Here is a 24,771-nt window from a genome sequence, read left to right on the forward strand (position 1 = left end):
CGTCCAGACACCCGCGTCCGGACACCCGCGTCCAGACACCCGCGTCCAGACACCCGCGTCCAGACACCCGCGTCCAGACACCCGCGTCCAGACACCCGCGTCCGGACACCCGCGTCCAGACACCAGCGTCCAGACACCCGCGTCCAGACACCCGCGTCCAGACACCAGCGTCCAGACACCCGCGTCCAGACACCCGCGTCCAGACACCAGCGTCCAGACACCCGCGTCCAGACACCCGCGTTCAGACACCCGCGTCCAGACACCCGCGTCCAGACACCCGCGTCCAGACACCAGCGTCCAGACACCCGCGTCCAGACACCCGCGTCCAGACACCCGCGTCCAGACACCAGCGTCCAGACACCTGCGTCCAGACACCCGCGTCCAGACACCCGTGTCCAGACACCCGCGTCCAGACACTAGGGGGAGACAACAGACGCAGGACGCCAGGGAAGACAACAGACGCAGGACGCCAGGGAAGACAACAGACGCAGGACGCCAGGTTTGACAACAGACGCAGAACGCCAGGGAAGACAACAGACGCAGGACGCCAGGGGTGACAACAGACGCAGAACGCCAGGGAAGACAACAGACGCAGGACGCCAGGGAAGACAACAGACGCAGGACGCCAGGGGACACAACAGACGCAGGACGTCAGGGGACACAACAGACGCAGGACGCCAGGGGAGACAACAGACGCAGGACGCCAGGGGACACAACAGACGCAGGACGCCAGGGGACACAACAGACGCAGGACGCCAGGGGAGACAACAGACGCAGGACGCCAGGGAAGACAACAGACGCAGGACGCCAGGGGACACAACAGACGCAGGACGCCAGGGGACACAACAGACGCAGGACGCCAGGGGAGACAACAGACGCAGGACACCAGGAGACACAACAGACGCAGGACGCCAGGGAAGACAACAGACGCAGGACGCCAGGGAAGACAACAGATGCAGGACGCCAGGGAAGACAACAGACGCAGGACGCCAGGGAGACAACAGACGCAGGACACCAGGAGACACAACAGACGCAGGACGCCAGGGAAGACAACAGACGCAGGACGCCAGGGAAGACAACAGACGCAGGACGCCAGGGGAGACAACAGACGCAGGACGCCAGGAGACACAACAGACGCAGAACGCCAGGGAAGACAACAGACGCAGGACGCCAGGGGAGACAACAGACGCAGGACGCCAGGGAAGACAACAGACGAGGGACGCCGACAGGTAAGAGGCAAGGCTGGCGGCCACATACGCCAAGTCATGGTGGTGGCGACGGAAAAACCCGACTAGCGTCCCCACGACGCACATATTATGGTTTCTCGACCTTTGACTACGAGGTCGTCCACGGCTCACCACTTAGTGCGTAGTTCCTTAATTCAAATTGCGTTACGACCTTGCTACATCGAACGATAATTTAAGAGTATAATCTAGTCAGATTACACACAATCTTGCTAATCCGCACTGTGCTACTGACAACCTACGGTGCAGCCCTTCAGTGTGGACATAAACCTACGGTGCAGCCCTTCAGTGTGGACGTACACATACGGTGCAGCCCTTCAGTGTGGACATAAACCTACGGTGCAGCCCTTCAGTGTGGACATAAACCTACGGTGCAGCCCTTCAGTGTGGACATAAACCTACGGTGCAGCCCTTCAGTGTGGACATACACATACGGTGCAGCCCTTCAGTGTGGACATACACATACGGTGCAGCCCTTCAGTGTGGACATAAACCTACGGTGCAGCCCTTCAGTGTGGACATACACATACGGTGCAGCCCTTCAGTGTGGACATACACATACGGTGCAGCCCTTCAGTGTGGACATAAACCTACGGTGCAGCCCTTCAGTGTGGACATAAACCTACGGTGCAGCCCTTCAGTGTGGACATACACATACGGTGCAGCCCTTCAGTGTGGACATAAACCTACGGTGCAGCCCTTCAGTGTGGACATAAACCTACGGTGCAGCCCTTCAGTGTGGACATAAACCTACGGTGCAGCCCTTCAGTGTGGACATAAACCTACGGTGCGGCCCTTCAGTGTGGACATAAACCTACGGTGCAGCCCTTCAGTGTGGACATACACATACGGTGCAGCCCTTCAGTGTGGACATAAACCTACGGTGCAGCCCTTCAGTGTGGACATAAACCTACGGTGCGGCCCTTCAGTGTGGACATAAACCTACGGTGCGGCCCTTCAGTGTGGACATACACATACGGTGCGGCCCTTCAGTGTGGACATACACATACGGTGCGGCCATTCAGTGTGGACACTCACACACTGTACTGTTCCGGGCACTGTTGGGCCCTGTGGGGGAGGGCGGTGATAAGCACCATAGGTCTCTGCTATTTGTATGTTAGATTGAAATTTATAATTTAAATAAGCTTAGTGAGGTATAAATATCACATAAATGGATGTGGCAGTTCAAGTTATTCCCGTCAGTACAACGTGCTCATTATATATATATATATATATATATATATATATATATAATATATATATATATATATATATATATGTCGTACCTAGTAGCCAGAACGCACTTCTCAGCCTACTATGCAAGGCCCGATTTGCCTAATAAGCCAAGTTTTCATGAATTAATTGTTTTTCTACGACCTAACCTAACCTAACCTAACTTTTTTGGCTACCTAACCTAACCTAACCTATAAAGATAGGTTAGGTTAGGTAGGGTTGGTTAGGTTCGGTCATATATCTACGTTAATTTTAACTACAATAAAAAAAATTGACCTCATACATAATGAAATGGGTAGCTTTATCTTTTCATAAGAAAAAAATTTGAGAAAATATATTAATTCAGGAAAACTTGGCTTATTAGGCAAATTTGGCCTTGCATAGTAGGGCTGACAAGTGCGTTCTGGCTACTAGGTACGACATATATATATATATATATATAATATATATATTATATATATATATATATATATAGTATATATATATATATATAATATATATATGCGAACAAGCCTGAATGGTCCCCAGGACTATATGCGACTGAAGATATATATATATAGTATCGACCTCCCAAGGAAGCCAGCAATGGTAAATAAACAGTTTTCAATTTTTCAAACCTCACTAATCAGTACAGACTCTCATGTAACCGAATAACTGACAATATTTCTTCGGGAACCATAAATAGGATAAGACATTAACTTTGGGTTCAGATAACGATCTCTGCTCGACCTCGCTTCCAAGAACAGCCTAATCGGAGGATTTATAAGGCTTTTGTGGGCCAACCGGGCCAGAGCCCTCGTGACGGAACGCTTCCGTCACGAGGAACTACGCTGCGCTCCTCTCAACTATCTGTCGGGTGGACGCGTGCCCGTCACTCGCCGCGACAATGAAGTGTTTTCAGAGCAGGCCGATGAGGGGAGAAGAGACAAAGGGGAAAGTCTTGAATAAGCCACACCTTTGGCAACCCAGTTATAACCCGAAATCCAACCCAGTGTCAACCCCCCCAACACCTAGGGGCAGGTGCACTCTACCCCCCGCCCCGACCTAGGGCAGGTGCACTCTACCCCCCCCCACCTAGGGCAGGTGGCACTCGAACCCCCCCACCTAGGGCAGTGCACTCTAACCCCCCCCCCGACCTAGGGCAGGTGCACTCTACCTAACCCTCCCCCACCTAGGGCAGGTGCACCTCTACCCCCCCACCTAGGGCACGGTGCACCTCCTCTAACCCCCCCCCCACCTAGGGCAGGTGCAACTCTAACCCCCCCCACCTAGGGCAGGTGCCTCTCTACCCCCCCCGACCTAGGCAGGGTGCACTCTACCCCCCCCACCTAGGGCAGGGTGCACTCTAACCCCCCCTACCTAGGGGCAGGTGCACTCTACCCCCCCCACCCTAGGGCAGGGTGCCTCTCCCCCCACCTAGGGCAGGTGCACTCTAACCCCCCCCCCCCGACCAGGGCAGGTGCACTCTACCCCCCCCCCCCCCCACCTAGGGCAGGTGCACTCTACCCCCCCCACCTAGGGCAGGTGCACTCTAACCCCCCCCCCCACCTAGGGCAGTGCACTCTAAAATACCCCCCCCCCGACCTAGGGCAGGTGCACTCTACTACCCCCCCACCTAGGGCAGGTGCACTCTACCCCCCCCAGCCTAGGGCAGGTGCACGTACTCTACCCCCCCCCCCCGACCTAGGGAAGGTGCACATCTACCCCTCCCACCCCCACCTAGGGCAGGTTCATTCTAGCCCCCCCTCCACCTAGGGCAGGTGCACTCTAACCCCCCCCACCTAGGGCGGTGCACTCTACCCCCCCCACCTAGGGCAGGTGCACTCTACCTCCCCCCCACCTAGGGCAGGTGCACTTCTAACCCCCCCCCACCTAGGGCAGGTGCACTCTACCCCCCCACCTAGGGGCAGGTGCACTCTACCCCCCCCCCCCTAGGGCCGGTGCACTCTACCCCTCCCCCCACCTAGGGCAGGTGCACTCTAAACCCCCCCCCCCCTAGGGCAGGGGCACTCTACCCCCCCCACCTAGGGCAGGTGCACTCTACCCCCCCCACCTAGGGCAGGTGCACTCTAAACCCCCCCCACCTAGGGCAGGGGCACTCTACCCCCCCCACCTAGGGCAGGTGCACTCTAAACCCCCCCCCCCTAGGGCAGGGGCACTCTACCCCCCCCACCTAGGGCAGGTGCACTCTACCCCCCCCCCCGACCTAGGGCAGGTGCACTCTACCCCCCCCCCGACCTAGGGCAGGTGCACTCTAAACCCCCCCCCCTAGGGCAGGGGCACTCTACCCCCCCCCCACCTAGGGCAGGTGCACTCTAAACCCCCCCCCCCACCTAGGGCAGGGGCACTCTACCCCCCCCCCACCTAGGGCAGGTGCACTCTAAACCCCCCCCACCTAGGGCAGGGGCACTCTACCCCCCCACCTAGGGCAGGTGCACTCTAAACCCCCCCCCCCACCTAGGGCAGGGGCACTCTACCACCCCCCACACCTAGGGCAGGTGCACTCTACCCCCCCCCCCCCCCCCGACCTAGGGCAGGTGCACTCTACCCCCCCCCCACACCTAGGGCAAGTGCACCATGACCCCCGCCCCTCCCCCCCCCCCTGCCACAAAATGCACCAGCAACTTTAATTGAAGAGGTTGTAAGGTATTACTGATGGCTTAAGGAGTCTAACCTTCAAGACTCTGATCTTCTTTACACAATTATTTAATGTTTCCAGACCCATTTTCCCGACGAAAGCAAAATAGGGTCCTGTAGTGCAGTGGTCTACGTTCCCGATTCTCAATCAGGGATTCTGAATTCAATCCCTGAGGAGGCCAGAATGCTTAGGTCCGTTTTTTCATCTAATGCATCTGTTCACCTAGTAGTAAATAGGTACCCAGGAGTTAGGCAATTGTTCTGGGGGTTGCACCCACGCCAAGGTCAATCGTTCGACTTTTGGGGACGTGAATTAAATTATTTAAGCAAAGGTATACTGTACCCATATACTGTAAAGGGCCTGACGACTGAGTGGACAGCGCTAGGGAATCGTAGTCCTAAGGTTCAGGGTTCGATCCCCGGCGGAGGTGGAAATAAGTGGGCAGAGTTTTTTATCACCCTGATGCTCCTGTTCACCTAGCAGTAAATAGGTACTTGGGAGTTAGACAGCTGCTACGGGCTGCTTCCTGGGGATGTGTAACAAAACGGAGGCCTGGTCAAGGACCGGGCCGCGGGGACACTAAGCCCCGAAATCATCTCAAGATAAAATTGTGGATTTGTTCATGTGATGCATCACGTTAGTGTGATCTCTGTGTGTAATGATGTAAGGGCGAAGAGGGAGAACGGCCTATTGACATAGCTCGGGTGCAGGGGTGCAGGGGGGAGTTGTGTAACACCCTGGTTTGTGCCTTGGAGAGGCTACGGGATCCAGTAAGTTTCAGTAGAACATCGGTTTCAACTCTTTTTACCATGTCGTAGCTTAGTCTATTAAGGCAGTGTCTGGGATACTCCCGGACGCAAGTTCGAATCCTCGTCACGGCCCTTGTGGATTTGTTCATGTGATGCATCACGTTAGTGTGATCTCTGTGTGTAATAACCTCAAGACAGATAACCCAGGCCCCCGTCAGCTTCTCACCCGCACAAGCACGCCACGCCAGTCCTGGAATAACGTTCTCAGCATGGAGACTAAATGGCGTTTCCCTGACCTTCCAAAGGAACTAAACATCACACAATAAAAAAGAGAAGGAGAGGCCGGAACGCGACACACAACATAATACTGAGGAAAGATGAGCGTAGAGTACCGACGTGAGCACAAAGTGAGGAAGGGCGCGCAGGTGGCACCCAAGTTACCATGGCAACAGCAATGTTATAAACGCCTTCAGTGGCGTATGTCGTAAAGAATTGGCGGGAACCACATAGCGAAGAGCTAGAGCACACTGCTTCAAGTTATATAACCTGGAGGGAATCTGGACATGGGTGAAACCCAAGAGCTGGAGCTCAACAAGCACTGATAGGCCGGTGTACATACTACCAAATTGTTTGTACACACTTTAAAGCCACCCTCCTCTTTCCTGTACTTTTGTGAGGTCGGGTTGAACCAGTATGGTCTGGGTGTGGAGACTGGTCGCTCTCCCCCTCCCCAGCCCACCAACCCCCTCCTCTCCCCTCCCCCCACCATCCCTCTCCCCGCCCCCACCATCCCCCTCCCCGCCCCCACCATCCCCCTCCCCGCCCCAACCATCCCCCCTACCTAGTGGAAATCCCCTCTCAACACTGCCCCTCCTCGCCTCGCCTCCCTCTGGGTGAGGCAATGGTCAGGGAGGGACGGCAGAGAGCAAGTAAGGAAGTGGATGAGCTTCCAATACGTATGCACCATCATCCAGACGCTTTTGCAGGTCCAGCTTCAGCTCTTGGACTCCGATTCAGTCGCCGGTCATCAACTACCACAGCTCCCCGACCGTATCATCATATATACCGACTCCGTAAACCATACATTGAGGTACACTGTTCACATTTGTGGCAGTGTTCCCCCTGGTATCCCACATGGTCCCCCCCCCCGCTCGCTGTCGCAAAGCCATGAACAGGATATTTCGTGGGCCGCTAAGCCTTGAATAGCTATAGACCTGCGTGCCGAAAGGCTCCGTTTTCCACCGCATTCTACGTCAATATATTCTGGAAGAGGCAAGTTCATGTTGTGATCAACAGCGCCCGTCTTTTGTCTCACCTGCGTACATTGAAGGAGGTAAACAAGGCAGGGATGGAGTCAGGTAAACAAGGCAGGGATGGAGCCAGGTAAACAAGGCAGGGATGGAGCCAGGTAAACAAGGCAGGGATGGAGCCAGGTAAACAAGGCAGGGATGGAGCCAGGTAAACAAGGCAGGGATGGAGCCAGGTAAACAAGGCAGGGATGGAGCCAGGTAAACAAGGCAGGGATGGAGCCAGGTAAACAAGGGAAGACGGGAGCCAAATAAACAAGGGCAGGAGGCAGGAAGGTCCCTAGTGGGGCCCCTGAGGCAGGGATTGCCCCTGGCGGCAGGCCCACGTGTTATCACCACCTGATACAGTCTCTTATACATGAACTGTAACCCACGCCGTAACGGCCCCACACAAGGACTAGTTTTTTACTCTATTCTCCCCCGACTAATTTTAAAAACGTCGAGGACGTCCTTAATACCATACTGCGACTTAACTAAAACGCAACAACTTATATATTGAAGGAATTATTGACGCCGTTCAATGGGGCTCGAACCTGCGTCCCTGGATTTCCCAGGTACACGTTGCACCATGTCATGGTTCGGTGGGTATAGTACGTGTGCATGGGAATCGAGGGACGCGGGTTCGATCCCGTCATAATAATGATGGGATAGTCATAATAAGGAGGTAGAAATAGCCTAAGCTACTCAATCCCTTTGAGATGTATTTTATTATCTCAATAAACACAGCCCCGCTCCTGTGCCAGGTAAGCACGGGCTCACCATAGCCCGTGCTACTTGGAACTTTTTGTTCCTAGTGGCTTAATCGTAAACAACAACAACAACATCTCAATAAACAGACATTAACTTGATTTCATTGTGGATAAATTAAGCTTCAAGCTTGGAGAGCTCCCCCCCCCCCTCAAAAAAAAACCCACTTAACCTTTTTTTCTTACACTGTAATACATTAACACCCAGGATGTTGTGTACACCTCGGCCTCTGCTTCACTAGGGACGGTCCACCACGGACCCCGATGTTAAGGTCAATCTCTGCGGAGGCCTCATTATTATGGCCCTTTGTGCGCTCTCTCATCCTTTTTGCGCTACCGCTCACAGGACGGGTATGGGATGCACAATAAACTACCGCTCACAGGACGGGTATGGGGTGCACAATAAACTACCGCTCACAGGACGGGTATGGGGTGCACAATAAACTACCGCTTACAGGACGGGTATGGGGTGCACAATAAACTACCGCTCACAGGACGGGTATGGGGTGCACAATAAACTACCGCTTACAGGACGGGTATGGGGTGCACAATAAACTACCGCTCACAGGACGGGTATGGGGTGCACAATAAACTACCGCTCACAGGACGGGTATGGGGTGCACAATAAACTACCGCTCACAGGACGGGTATGGGGTGCACAATAAACTACCGCTCACAGGACGGGTATGGGGTGCACAATAAACTACCGCTTACAGGACGGGTATGGGGTGCACAATAAACTACCGCTCACAGGACGGGTATGGGGTGCACAATAAACTACCGCTCACAGGACGGGTATGGGGTGCACAATAAACTACCGCTTACAGGACGGGTATGGGGTGCACAATAAACTACCGCTCACAGGACGGGTATGGGGTGCACAATAAACTACCGCTCACAGGACGGGTATGGGGTGCACAATAAAACTACCGCTCACAGGATGGGTATGGGGTGCACAATAAACTACAAATCACAGGACGGGTATATGGGGTGCACAATAACTACCGCTCACAGGATGGGTATGGGGTGCACAATAAACTACCGCTCACAGGATGGGTATGGGGTGCACAATAAACTACCGCTCACAGGACGGGTATGGGGTGCACAGTAAACTACCGCTCACAGGACGGGTATGGGGTGCACAATAACTACCGCTCACAGGATGGGTATGGGGTGCACAATAAACTACCGCTCACAGGACGGGTATGGGGTGCACAATAAACTACCGCTCACCGGACGGGTATGGGGCGCACAATAACTACCGCTCACAGGATGGGTATGGGGTGCACAATAAACTACCGCTCACAGGACGGGTATGGGGTGCACAGTAAACTACTGCTCACAGGACGGGTATGGGGTGCACAGTAAACTACTGCTCACAGGACGGGTATGGGGTGCACAGTAAACTACTGCTCACAGGACGGGTATGGGGCGCACAATAAACTACCGCTCACAGGACGAGTATGGGGTGCACAATAAACTACCGCTCACAGGATGGGTGTGGGGTGCACAATAAACTACCGCTCACAGGATGGGTGTAGGGTGCACAATAAACTACCGCTCACAGGACGGGTATGGGGTGCACAATAAACTACCGCTCACTGGACGGGTATGGGGTGCACAATAAACTACCGCTCACAGGACGGGTATGGGGTGCACAGTAAACTACTGCTCACAGGACGGGTATGGGGCGCACAATAAACTACAAATCACAGGACGGGTATGGGGTGCACAATAAACTACCGCTCACAGGACGGGTATGGGGTGCACAATAAACTACCGCTCACAGGACGGGTATGGGGTGCACAATAAACTACCGTTCACAGGACGGGTATGGGGTGCACAATAAACTACAAATCACAGGACGGGTATGGGGTGCACAATAAACTACCACTCACAGGACGGGTATGGGGTGCACAATAAACTACCGCTCACAGGACGGGTATGGGGTGCACAATAAACTACCGCTCACAGGACGGGTATGGGGTGCACAATAAACTACCACTCACAGGACGGGTATGGGGTGCACAATAAACTACCGCTCACAGGACGGGTATGGGGTGCACAATAAACTACAAATCACAGGACGGGTATGGGGTGCACAATAAACTACCGCTCACAGGACGGGTATGGGGTGCACAATAAACTACCACTCACAGGACGGGTATGGGGTGCACAATAAACTACCGCTCACAGGACGGGTATGGGGTGCACAATAAACTACAAATCACAGGACGGTATGGGGTGCACAATAAACTACCGCTCACAGGACGGGTATGGGGTGCACAATAAACTACCACTCACAGGACGGGTATGGGGTGCACAATAAACTACCGCTCACAGGACGGGTATGGGGTGCACAATAAACTACAAATCACAGGACGGGTATGGGGTGCACAATAAACTACCGCTCACAGGACGGGTATGGGGTGCACAATAAACTACTGCTCACAGGACGGGTATGGGGTGCACAATAAACTACCGCTCACAGGACGGGTATGGGGTGCACAATAAACTACCGCTCACAGGACGGGTATGGGGTGCACAATAAACTACCGCTCACAGGACGGGTATGGGGTGCACAATAAACTACAAATCACAGGACGGGTATGGGGTGCACAATAAACTACCGCTCACAGGACGGGTATGGGGTGCACAATAAACTACCGCTCACAGGACGGGTATGGGGTGCACAATAAACTACCACTCACAGGACGGGTATGGGGTGCACAATAAACTACCGCTCACAGGACGGGTATGGGGTGCACAATAAACTACAAATCACAGGACGGGTATGGGGTGCACAATAAACTACCGCTCACAGGACGGGTATGGGGTGCACAATAAACTACCGCTCACAGGACGGGTATGGTGTGCACAATAAACTACCGCTCACAGGACGGGTATGGGGTGCACAATAAACTACCGCTCACAGGACGGGTATGGGGTGCACAATAAACTACCGCTCACAGGACGGGTATGGGGTGCACAATAAACTGCCGCTCCTCGGCGGCAACAATCACTCGTTACTGTTACTTCATTTTTGTGTGGTTGGGTTGTTTATTTTCATGTTATTGTGACAGTTCACTAAAGTTACTGATTAACAATCTAAGACGGACGCGGTGCACGAGTCGTCAGCTCAGTCTGCTTCGCTAAGATACTAGGGAAAAACCAAACATTTGGACGAAATAAGACCAGGGAACACGGCCTGCCTCATAGCAGCTGGAAACCTCGCGAACCCGCATAATTCATCTCGCTGTGATGTAGTTGGAGGTGGGCCGGGGCGAGGCGGGCCGGGGCTGATCGGGCAGGGGCGGGCTGGACCGAGCAGGGGCGGGCTGGACCGAGCAGGGGCGGGCTGGACCGAGCAGGGGTGGGCTGGACCAAGCAGGGGCGAGCTGGGGTGGACCGGGACGGGCCAGGGCGGGCCGGGGCGGAGCCCGGACGGGGCGGGCCGACCGCTGGGATCCGACACAGACGCTTCCCGCCACGACGCAAGGCATCGGAGTCCTTCAGGTGGTGGTGGAGGGGCTCCCGCTCCACATTTCTTTGCCTTCCTGGTTAGGACTTACACGTAACCTCGACAACTTTTTTATGGTCGTCACTTTTCTTACGTCAACAAGAAGCGTGTCGCTTTCATTAACGTCTTATTAAAATGTTAAAGGTAACCAAATACCCACGAACGCGCAGACTTGCTCGCGGCGTTGACTTATTACATCATACATTAAATAAGCGCTCACATGTGTAGCCACAATATCTTGATAAAACTTGATATATAAAGTGATGACTTGACTGCTTCACCCAGACCAAGTAGGAACTTCTGGGATCTTACGACACTACATTTCACATGTGGTGTCGTAAGATCTTCATATATATACATTTGTAGTACTCATATAAAATGTATATGAAGATTAGTATACACTGATCTTCACATACCTTTTGTAATGAGGTATGTTTTGGAGCGCAGTGATGCGGGACTCCACCGTCCACACCAACACTACTCACAACACTGTACCGTCCACACCAACACTACTCACAACACTGTACCGTCCACACCAACACTACTCACAACACTGTACCGTCCACACCAACACTACTCACAACACTGTACCGTCCACACCAACACTGTACTCACAACTCTGTACTGTCCACACCAACACTACTCACAACACTGTACCGTCCACACCAACACTACTCACAACACTGTACCGTCCACACCAACACTACTCACAACACTGTACTGTCCACACCAACACTACTCACAACACTGTACCGTCCACACCAACACTACTCACAACACTGTACCGTCCACACCAACACTGTACTCACAACACTGTACCGTCCACACCAACACTACTCACAACACTGTACTGTCCACACCAACACTACTCACAACACTGTACCGTCCACACCAACACTGTACTCACAACACTGTACCGTCCACACCAACACTACTCACAACACTGTACCGTCCACACCAACACTACTCACAACACTGTACTGTCCACACCAACACTACTCACAACACTGTACCGTCCACACCAACACTACTCACAACACTGTACCGTCCACACCAACACTACTCACAACACTGTACCGTCCACACCAACACTACTCACAACACTGTACCGTCCACACCAACACTACTCACAACACTGTACCGTCCACACCAACACTACTCACAACACTGTACCGTCCACACCAACACTACTCACAACACTGTACCGTCCACACCAACACTACTCACAACACCCACATCTTATTATCTCCAGCGTCTTCCTACGGAAAATCATTTCACTGACTGAAAAATCCTTCTTCAGTTCCTCACAGACTTCACTGTCATTTTCTGTCAACTGATTCTATTGCCAGTGTAATTGATGAGGTGAGTGACGGTGCGCTTCAGCTTCATGTAACTGTTCAATGTTTCAGCACTTTTGAGTCATGTCTCCTGTGTCAATCACCTGAATTTCTCCTCAGGTCTTCTATAACTAGATGGACTCCTGTGGCTCGTGTTGGACCAAGGGAGGACACCCACAGACTCCTGAGGCTCGTGTTGGACCAAGGGGACACCCACAGACTCCTGTGGCTTGTGTTGGACCAAGGGGACACCCACAGACTCCTGTGGCTTGTGTTGGACCAAGGGGACACCCACAGACTCCTGTGGCTTGTGTTGGACCAAGGGAGGACACCCACAGACTCCTGAGGCTCGTGTTGGACCAAGGGGACACCCACAGACTCCTGTGGCTTGTGTTGGACCAAGGGGACACCCACAGACTCCTGTGGCTCGTGTTGGACCAAGGGGACACCCACAGACTCCTGTGGCTTGTGTTGGACCAAGGGGACACCCACAGACTCCTGTGGCTCGTGTTGGACCAAGGGGACACCCACAGACTCCTGTGGCTCGTGTTGGACCAAGGGGTACACCCACAGACTCCTGTAGCTCGTGTTGGACCAAGGGGGACACCCACAGACTCCTGTGGCTCGTGTTGGACCAAGGGGTACACCCACAGACTCCTGTAGCTCGTGTTGGACCAAGGGGTACACCCACAGACTCCTGAGGCTCGTGTTGGACCAAGGGGTACACCCACAGACTCCTGTGGCTCGTGTTGGACCAAGGAGACACCCACAGACTCCCGAGGCTCGTGTTGGACCAAGGGGACACCCACAGACTCCTGAGGCTCGTGTTGGACCAAGGGGACACCCACAGACGCCTGAGGCTCGTGTTGGACCAAGGGGACACCCACAGACTCCTGAGGCTCGTGTTGGACCAAGGGAGGACACCCACAGACTCCTGAGGCTCGTGTTGGACCAAGGGGACACCCACAGACTCCCGAGGCTCGTGTTGGACCAAGGGAGGACACCCACAGACTCCTGAGGCTCGTGTTGGACCAAGGGGACACCCACAGACTCCAAAAAAGGAAAAGAAAAGACCACATATGATGCACAGGTAAGTTCTATGCCCGTGGTGCTGGAAGAATAATGTTTCTAACTTGTTAAAATGTTATTAAACAAAACCAAAATAAACCTGCCCGCCCACACAGCAACATCAAACGGGTGGTGTATGCGGCCACATTACTGTTGTTGTGGTAGGTGAAGCAGGCGTGTGTGGCCACGACCACAACTGTGGCCCAGAGAGAGAGGGAGCCCGAGCCGCCGTGCTTGGCTGGCCAGGACAGTAAAGGACGCGACCTGCGTCACCAACTTTGTCTGACTCACACCTGTACTATTTCCTGGTCGCCCGGAGGTAGCAGTTCTGATGCTCATTATATCGCACGCCGCGAGGGAGTCTGGTCCTGCTCAAGATTGTTGTTGGGCGTATTAGGGGGTGGGGGGCGCTCTCGGGCGTGTTGGAGGGGGGGGGGAGGAGCTCTCCGGGTGTGTTGAGGGGGGAGCTCTCCAGTTTGTTGGGGGGGAGGGGCGCTCTCCGGGCGTGTTGGGGGGGGGGGGAGCTCTCTGGGTGTGTTGGGGGCGGGGGAGCTCTCCGGATGTGTTGGGGGGAGGGGGCGCTCTCTAGATGTGTTGGGGGGAGGGGCGCTCTCTGGGCGAGTTGGGGGTGGGGTGGGGGAGGGGGGGGAGGGTGGCATTCATACGGACACTTGTGCATGCAGAAACAGGCAGCTTAGTCATTCATTGGTAATCTCAGCTACCTGTGTTCTTGGTACCTTGAGGTCGCCACATTAATATTAATCCCGCTACGATACTCTCACAATACAAATGTTTCCTAGTGTACAATAGCTGTCCTAGCTTGGCCTCACTCATATACATAACTTATGTATCGTAATGAAGACGAAGGTTGTGGAGAGAGGGAATTATCAGGCGTGAGCGCCGAACTGTTATTATCATCTAATTGTCATTTTTGGCCAACTATTGTCATTAAAAAAATAAATAAATAAAAAGTTTACTATACTCTTGTCTGGAGGTGTTGAGGAGTGGCGGCCCGGTCTGTGGTCCTGTGGCAGAGATCTTCCGCAGGTCTCAAGGAGCCACAGTAGCCCCACGGCCTCCGGAGGGTGACCCCGGGTTGAAACAACGATCAAGCAAAATACGGATTGTCGATAGCAAGTGTTTACAGGCAGGAGGGACAGACAGACAGCGGGCGTCAGGAAGATGCCTCCGGGCTCCAAGCTTGGTGTGGAGGGGCAGACTTTCCCAGGTATCCTTTCATCCACTTCAATCACATTCCCATTTGATTGTCCTAAACTGGCCAATCACACATGTCCAGTTTGACGGAGGAAAGCTATACCTGTTGAAGACATCGCTTATACGCCCCATCCCACGAAGGAAATTATGTAATTGTGGCACACGTTATCTTGAGGTTATCTTGAGATGATTTCGGGGCTTTAGTGTCCCCGCGGTCCGGTCCTCGACCAGGCCTCCACCCCCAGGAAGCAGCCCGTGACAACTGACTTACACCCAGGTACCTATTTTACTCCTAGGTAACAGGGGCATAGGGTGAAAGAAACCTTGCCCATTGTTTCTCGCCGGCGCCTGGGATCGAACCCAGGACCACAGGATCACAAGTCCAGTGTGCTGTCCGCTCGGCCGACCGGCTCCCGCGGCTCACGTGCCGCAAGTCACCAGACTACTTCCAGCGTGCTGCAGTGTGAAGCACCGAGGGGTGACTGTTGGGTCACGCTGCCTCTCACCCCCAACACTGGGGAGTTGGACGGTCTCACTTCATGCAGGTCGGAGTTCAATCCCCTGACCTTCCAAGTGGTTGGGCACCATTCCTTTCCCTCGTCCCATCCCAAATCCTTATCCAGACTCCCTTTTAAGTTCTATATAGATGTAATGAATAGGCGCTTTCTCCATTAGGGGCTATTCATGCCCGTGCCATCTTTTGGGTGGCTTAATCTTCATCAATCAATCAATCTTCTCCTGATAGTTCCTTTCCGTCACTTCCCTCAGCAGCGCCACCAGATTCCTACCTGGGCAGCCCATCCTCCTAAGACGGCAGTACTGGCAGTAGCAGCTTGGTGGTGTAACACGGGTTCGGGTTCCTCTCTCTTTACTTCCTTCTTTCTACTCCCTCTACCCGTATTCTTACTTTTATTTCTAAACCAAGGGACTCCAAAACTTTTACCAAAGCCAACTCCACGCCACGTGGTCCTAAGACGATTGACCGACTTAGGATTCTACACCCAGTATGACGTGACCTAAGCTCTGAACAAAACCCTAGAGTCACCTCTGCTGCCACCACCAGACCAGTAATACAAGAGCAATGATCGAGGTCTGGATCGATCACGCTAATTAATCAACCTAGGGGCTTGATCCCCACTATAAACGATGACCTTGAGTGTGGAATAAATTACACGGTAATGATAATTCCGATTCGATGTTAGAATCGGCGCCCAATGCAACTCTGCCTCGTGTGGACCACGTGACCAGGACAAGTATACACATAAAACACATGGAAACAATAAAATGCAAATTAATAACAAATTTAATTTATTAAAAGAAAACTAAAACAAAATCTAAATATGTTCACTCCCTATCAATTTAACACTCCCTACTTGACCTGAGTGGCAAATGAGACTATTTCTATACATAACCATAGCAACTATACCTTGGGCGACCAGCTAGATGTCTTGGGGAGAGGTAAGATGTTTGACCTCTCCCAGCTGCTCCCGTATTCACACTGATTTGTCCTCGTCTGGCCTAGCCCAGACTAGAACCTTGTATCCTTCCGCCTAGTCAGTCAAAGTTCTACCAAGTTACTAGCCAGGTTTAAGTTATAACAATTAACCTCTGTTGTACTTAATTGATCCAGACTGGTTGAATTATTTTACTGAATTAAATTACACAAGCCTCTAACGGCAGAGCTGTTCCCGATCACAAAGATGGTTATTAAAACTTTGAGAAATATTAGACCTGTCAACCCCTGATGACCTATGACCGCCGGTCACTCCGCCTCAAAAGTTAGATCTGATTCGTGACGTCACTGATGGTGACTTAAACTCAATAATTAGAATACTCTTGATCTTGTATCCAGTACTATTATACAATACAATTTTAATGCAAAATGAATAAAGGCTAATTTTCTCTAAATTACTGAATACTATAGGATGATTCATTTATGCAGATATGAACAAAGCGTCGGTTATTTCCACCGCGAATTCCCCTGGGGGTCAGGTCACCATGCGGCTCAGCTTCCCATTCTCTTTTGTCGATAAACCACTCTGGATAATTCTTACAACAGCCTAGTTTGTTACAGTGGCAAGTACCAGTAAACAGTACCACTTGGGGAGGATGGGTTGGCGGAGGTCACCACAACCCATAATAGTACCCATGGCTACTATGTTTGAAATGGACAAAATATAGACTCTTTGACCCAAAATAAAGCCATGTTTTGTACTCGTTTTATACAAGGTCAGAGAAGGACGGTTGCACATTACACTTAACTGGTTCCAGTTAAGTATGTTGCATATGTAATTAGGCCTCACATTGCTTACATTAGGCCTAAAAATGCTTATTTAGGCCAAAAGCTAGGTTAGTGTCTCATGTCTGTTGTTCTCTTTAGTATTCCAAGAGCATAAAGCTAACCTGGACACAATAGGTTAACTTTATTATAGTATAAAGCTTACCTCTATTTTCTGTACACTCCAACTATGGTAGCGACAGGTCTCTGCGTTTTGGGAAGCCCATAATTAGGCTTATCGAGATCCTTCAACTATTCACCTTAACCAGGATGCATCCCACAACAGCTGGCCAACTCCAGGACAAACCAGTTTGTTGCTAGAGGAATAGTTATCATCAGGTGAAATGGCACTATATGTAGACCACTGCGCTACAGGATGGCAAGAATACTGGGCCAGGCAGCAGTACTCTCCTGTAACCGTACAGACACACCTGCTACAGTGACCAGCAGGACCCCTCCCCACTATAGGACACATACACACCTGTATAATGTTTACCTGCGTCCCTCCCCTTCCCCTACTACTCCGTTTTCTTCCCCCCCCCCCAACATGACCCACATCCCCTCCTGTCTCCCCCTCCTGTCATTAGTAAGGACTTCATGAAACTTTGTCTCACCGCGAGTATGAAAGCCAACCATACGCTCGCTCTCTACTAATGCTACTTTCACTACGTGTTGAATATGCGGGACTACTCGGGGTCCCTGAACCGCCTACAAGATGACTCGCCTGCACGGAAGGCAGACTCTTCTAACAATTAAATAACTCGCTATGAGAACACAAGAATTAAGGTAACTGCAGAAGGCCTATTGGCCCATACGAGGCAGCTGCTATTTATAACGACACAATCTCATTCATATATGTATAACCTACGCTTGAAACAGTCAAGGGATCCTACTTCTATTATGTTACGTGGTAATTAGTTCCACAAATCAACAACCCTGTTACCGAACCAGTATTTACCCAGGTCTTTCCTAAATCTAAAGGGAATTGAAAATGAATGGTTGTCGAGGGCACTTAATGTTAATTGCCGACTGGACAAATATTGTAAATCAAATGCAATATCATTCATTGATAACTGAGAACACGTCTATGGAAGAAATAACATGTGTGCTCGGGTTGGGGTGCATGTATCCAGGGCTGGGGGTTGCTGTTGCCACCTCATTGGAACCTGTGGTTGGTGGGGTTGGTTTGGGTTTAAACTCTTAGTAAATAGTGATACGGGGAAAGAAGGCATTAAAAATACGAGTTGGTGAGAGAAATGAATTGGTCAAAGAAACAGGGACAAGAATAAGGGGCCTCAAACTAGCAATACACTTATTGCTATATATATATATATTATATATATATATATATATATATATATATATATATATATATATATATATATATATATATATATATATATATATATATATATATATATATATATATTACACAAACAGTAGGAGTCTAAGAAACAAAATATAAGATTTAAATGCTCTTGTCTGCACAGAAACAATAGATATTATTGCACTTACAGAAGCATGGATAAATATAGAAAACAGAAAACTATTAGCGGAATATCAAATAAACGGATTTAAACTATTTCATACAGATATATTAGACGAGGAGAAGGAGTAGCCATATATGTTAGAGAAAATTTGAAATTTCTCAAAGAGGGAATCAAAACTGTGCCACACACAAACTATTTGCTTAGAATTAGACGAAAAAGCTAAAAAAAAAACTTATAATAGGAGTTATATACAGGTCTCCAAACTTAGAGAGAATAGAGTTAAAGCATCTACGAGATGAAATATCTTGACTCTAAAGCATCTTGGTCAAACAGTATTTGTCATGGGTGACTTATTTTACTGGAATAAACTGACTTAACAGAATAGGGAATAACGAAGCAGAAGATTTTCTAGAATTAATAGAGAATTGCTTCCTTAAGCGACACATTAAAGAACCAACGCGGAAAAATATTATTTTAGATTGTGTTAATAAACAGGGAGACAAATTAAGGACATCTCAATAGGGAGTAAGCTAGGGAACAGTGATCACAAAGAAATCAGATGTAGCATAGAATGGAATTGATTTGTAGGAGGAAATTCTGTTAAAAGTGCCAGAATTCAGAAAAGTTGATTTTAATGGTCTAAGAAATTTTTTGGGTGAAATAGATTGGAAAGTCTGCACGGGGGGGCGGGGGGGGGGGCAGTCTTGGAGCGAGACGTGAACCCAGCGGGTGACGTAAGGAGGAATTTCGATGTGGATTCAAAATATAACTTATTTAAAAATATTCTAAGCAAAGTACAGGAACGTAGTATAACATACAAATGGAATAATAATGACTCGAAATGGATAACAAAGGATCTGAAGAACCTTGTAGGTAGAAAGAGAGCGTGGTACAAAAGGATTAAGAATGGGGAAGTCAGTTTAGAACAAGAATTCGTCCAATGGGTTAGAAATGTTAAAAAAAGAGAGATAAGGAGGGCAAAAAACTATAAAGTTCGTATAGCAGAGCAAGCAAAGACAAATCAGAAGTTTTTTTTTAGTTATATCGAACAAAAATTAGGGAAATGATAGGTCCATTAAAAAGTGAGACAGATCAAATAACTGATAATGAAGAAGAGATGAATATTATTTTTAATATATATTTTATCTGTATTTACTAAAGAGGAACTTAACTCTATGTCTTCAGCCGAACAAGTCTATGTGAGTGAGAACGAGGACAGATCGACTAGTTTAGCAGTTACTAAGGAGGATTTTATTAAACAAATAGAGAAACTCAAGCCAAACAAATCCCCAGGGCCGGACGAAGTGTTTGCCAGGGTGCTTAAGGAATGCAAAGAGGAGCTTTGCGAGCCATTGTCTACCATATTTAATAAATCATTAGAGTCAGGCAGAGTGCCAGAGTCGTGGAAGATTGCTAATATGGTGCCAATTTTCAAGAAAGTAAATAGATCACTTGCGTCAAACTATCGGCTAATTAGCTTAACGTCTATTGTGGGAAAGATGCTTGAATCGATAATTACAATTACCATTTGTCTTCATTTTGAAAAACAGAGATTAATAAATGATTCACAACATGGTTTACAAATAGCCGTTCATGTTTAATAAATTTGCTATCATTTTATTCCAGCACAGTTGAGGCAGTAAGGTGTGTGATGTTGTGTACCTTGACTTTAGCAAAGCATTTGATACATAAGAACATAAGAATAAAGGTAACTGCAGAAGGCCGATTAACCCACACGAGGCAGCTCCCATCCCCATCCACCCAATCTCACACACATGTCCAACCTACGCATGAAACAACCAAGGGACCCCACTTGTACCATGCCATGCAGCAACCGCGACCATAAATCAACAACCCTGCCACCGAACCAGCATTCACCCAAGTCCCTCCCAAATCCAAAATAATGCCACAATAAAGATTGATTAAAAAGATAGAGGCTAAAAAGGCTATACCAAAGGAAACAAGTTAGTATAAATGGAGTTTAATTAGTGGGAAATGTTGTAAGTGGAGTGCCTCAAGGCTCTGTCCTGGACCTCTGTTATTCATAATATATATGTAAATTAATTAGATTCAGGTTTGAGCAGCAATATTTCCAAATTTTCCGATGATACGAAAATCGAGAGGGAGATAAACACGAAAAAAGACTCACTAACACTTCAAGTCGATCTAAATAGGGTTTTGAAATGGTCAAAAGATTGTCATATGCAGTTTAATGCTGACAAATGTAAAGTTTCGAGGCTAGGTAATGATGATAAAGTTACAAGATACGAGCTAGATGGTGTTGAGATTGCGAAGTCGGAGTGCGAAAGGGATCTGGGAGTTATGATTGGTAAGAATTTAAAACCAAAAAATCAAAGCATAAATGTTTGCAATACGGCAAATGGGACACTGGGATTTATTTATCTAAGCGTTAGTAATAAGACACCTAGTGTTATTCTTCACCTATATCTTGCTCTGGTTAGGCCCCATTTAGATTATGCAGTTCAGTTTTGGTCGCCGTACTATAGAATGGATATAAATTCACAAGAACGCGTCCAGCGCAGAATGACTAAGTTAATCCAGCAAATCAGAAACCTGTCATATGAATAAAGATTGACAAAGCTTTATTTACATTATCGCGAAAGGCGAAGAATTAGGAGTGACACGATAGAGGTGTACAAGTGGATGACTGGACACAACGAGGGGATATTAATAGAGTATTAAAATTATTAACTCAAAATAGAACACGAAATAATGGTTATAAATTGGAGTTATACCCATTGTCATCTGCCAATCTTTTGGCCATTTCATTATCCTATTTAGACCATTTCATAACTTAACTCCATTTATACTCTGTTTCCTTTGGTATAGCTATAAGAACACAAGAATGAAAGTAACTGCACGAGGCTCGCCCCTATGTGACCCTTACATGCATCGACACAGTTGTCTTTGGGGGCTGGGGTGAGGCGTCCGTCACGGGGGCTGGTGGTGAGGCGTCCGTCACGGGGGCTGGTGGTGAGGCGTCCGTCACGGGGGCTGGTGGTGAGGCGTCCGTCACGGGGGCTGGTGGTGAGGCGTCCGTCACGGGGGCTGGGGTGAGACGTCCGTCACGGGGGCTGGTGGTGAGGCGTCCGTCACGGGGGCTGGTGGTGAGGCGTCCGTCACGGGGGCTGGGGTGAGGCGTCCGTCACGGGGGCTGGGGTGAGGCGTCCGTCACGGGGGCTGGTGTGAAGCGTCCGTCACGGGGGCTGGTGGTGAGGCGTCCGTCACGGGGGCTGGTGGTGAGGCGTCCGTCACGGGGGCTGGTGGTGAGGCGTCCGTCACGGGGGCTGGTGTGAGGCGTCCGTCACGGGGGCTGGTGGTGAGGCGTCCGTCACGGGGGCTGGTGGTGAGGCGTCCGTCACGGGGGCTGGTGGTGAGGCGTCCGTCACGGGGGCTGGTGGTGAGGCGTCCGTCACGGGGGCTGGTGGTGAGGCGTCCATCACGGGGGCTGGTGGTGAGGCGTCCGTCACGGGGGCTGGTGGTGAGGCGTCCGTCACGGGGGCTGGTGGTGAGGCGTCCGTCACGGGGGCTGGGGTGAGGCGTCCGTCACGGGGGCTGGGGTGAGGCGTCCGTCACGGGGGCTGGTGGTGAGGCGTCCGTCACGGGGGCTGGTGTGAGGCGTCCGTCACGGGGGCTGGTGGTGAGGCGTCCGTCACGGGGGCTGGGGTGAGGCGTCCGTCACGGGGGCTGGTGGTGAGGCGTCCGTCACGGGGGCTGGTGGTGAGGCGTCCGTCACGGGGGCTGGTGGTGAGGCGTCCGTCACGGGGGCTGGTGGTGAGGCGTCCGTCACGGGGGCTGGTGGTGAGGCGTCCGTCACGGGGGCTGGTGGTGAGGCGTCCGTCACGGGGGCTGGTGGTGAGGCGTCCGTCACGGGGGCTGGGGTGAGGCGTCCGTCACGGGGGCTGGGGTGAGGCGTCCGTCACGGGTGCTGGTGGTGAGGCGTCCGTCAAGGGGGCTGGTGTGAGGCGTCCGTCACGGGGGCTAGTGGTGAGGCGTCCGTCACGGGGGCTGGTGGTGAGGCGTCCGTCACGGGGGCTGGTGGTGAGGCGTCCGTCACGGGGGCTGGTGGTGAGGCGTCCGTCACGGGGGCTGGTGGTGAGGCGTCCGTCACGGGGGCTGGTGGTGAGGCGTCCGTCACGGGGGCTGGTGTGAGGCGTCCGTCACGGGGGGCTGGTGGTGAGGCGTCCGTCACGGGGGGCTGGTGGTGAGGCGTCCGTCACGGGGGGCTGGTGGTGAGGCGTCCGTCACGGGGGCTGGTGGTGAGGCGTCCGTCACGGGGGCTGGTGGTGAGGCGTCCGTCACGGGGGCTGGGGTGAGGCGTCCGTCACGGGGGGTTGGTGGTGAGGCGTCCGACACGGGGGCTGGTGGTGAGGCGTCCGTCACGGGGGCTGGGGTGAGGCGTCCGTCACGGGGGCTGGGGTGAGGCGTCCGTCACGGGGGCTGGTGGTGAGATGTCCGTCACGGGGGTTGGTGTGAGGCGTCCGTCGTGGGGGCTGGTGTGAGGCGTCCGTCACGGGGTCTGGTGTGAGGCGCCTCGTGGGGGCTGGTGTGAGGCGTCCGTCACGGGGGCTGGTGTGAGGCGTCCATCACGGGGGCTGGGGTGAGGCGTCCGTCGTGGGGGTTGGTGTGAGGCGTCCGTCACGGGGGCTGGTGTGAGGTGTCCGTCGTGGGGGCTGGTGTGAGGCGTCCGTCGTGGGGGCTGGTGTGAGGCGTCCGTCGTGGGGGCTGGTGTGAGGCGTCCGTCACGGGGGCTGGGGTGAGGCGTCCGTCACGGGGGCTGGTGTGAGGCGTCCGTCGTGGGGGCTGGTGTGAGGCGTCCGTCACGGGGGCTGGGGTGAGGCGTCCGTCGTGGGGGCTGGTGTGAGGCGTCCGTCACGGGGGCTGGTGTGAGGCGTCCGTCACGGGGGCTGGTGTGAGGTGTCCGTCGTGGGGGCTGGTGTGAGGCGTCCGTCGTGGGGGCTGGTGTGAGGCGTCCGTCGTGGGGGCTGGTGTGAGGCGTCCGTCACGGGGGCTGGGGTGAGGCGTCCGTCACGGGGGCTGGTGTGAGGCGTCCGTCGTGGGGGCTGGTGTGAGGCGTCCGTCACGGGGGCTGGGGTGAGGCGTCCGTCGTGGGGGCTGGTGTGAGGCGTCCGTCACGGGGGCTGGTGTGAGGCGTCCGTCACGGGGGCTGGTGTGAGCCGTCCGTCACGGGGGCTGGTGTGAGCCGTCCGTCGTGGGGGCTGGTGTGAGGCGTCCGTCACGGGGGCTGGTGTGAGGCGTCCGTCGTGGGGGCTGGTGTGAGGCGTCCGTCGTGGGGGCTGGTGTGAGGCGTCCGTCACGGGGGCTGGTGTGAGGCGTCCGTCGTGGGGGCTGGTGTGAGGCGTCCGTCACGGGGGCTGGGGTGAGGCGTCCGTCGTGGGGGCTGGTGTGAGGCGTCCGTCACGGGGGCTGGTGTGAGGCGTCCGTCACGGGGGCTGGGGTGAGGCGTCCGTCGTGGGGGCTGGTGTGAGGCGTCCGTCACGGGGGCTGGGGTGAGGCGTCCGTCGTGGGGGCTGGGGTGAGGCGTCCGTCGTGGGGGCTGGTGTGAGGCGTCCGTCGTGGGGGCTGGTATGAGGCGTCCGTCACTGGGGCTGGGGTGAGGCGTCCGTCGTGGGGGCTGGTGTGAGGCGTCCGTCGTGGGGGCTGGTGTGAGGCGTCCGTCACGGGGGCTGGTGTGAGGCGTCCGTCACGGGGGCTGGTGTGAGGCGTCCGTCACGGGGGCTGGTGTGAGGCGTCCGTCACGGGGGCTGGTGTGAGGCGTCCGTCACGGGGGCTGGTGTGAGGCGTCCGTCACGGGGGCTGGTGTGAGGCGTCCGTCACGGGGGCTGGTGTGAGGCGTCCGTCACGGGGGCTGGTGTGAGGTGTCCGTCGTGGTGAGTAGGTGTGCTACTTGGGGGGGGGAGGTAG

The sequence above is a fragment of the Procambarus clarkii genome, chromosome 10, assembly GCF_040958095.1.
Source record: "Procambarus clarkii isolate CNS0578487 chromosome 10, FALCON_Pclarkii_2.0, whole genome shotgun sequence".
Classification (NCBI taxonomy): Eukaryota; Metazoa; Arthropoda; class Malacostraca; order Decapoda; family Cambaridae; genus Procambarus; species Procambarus clarkii.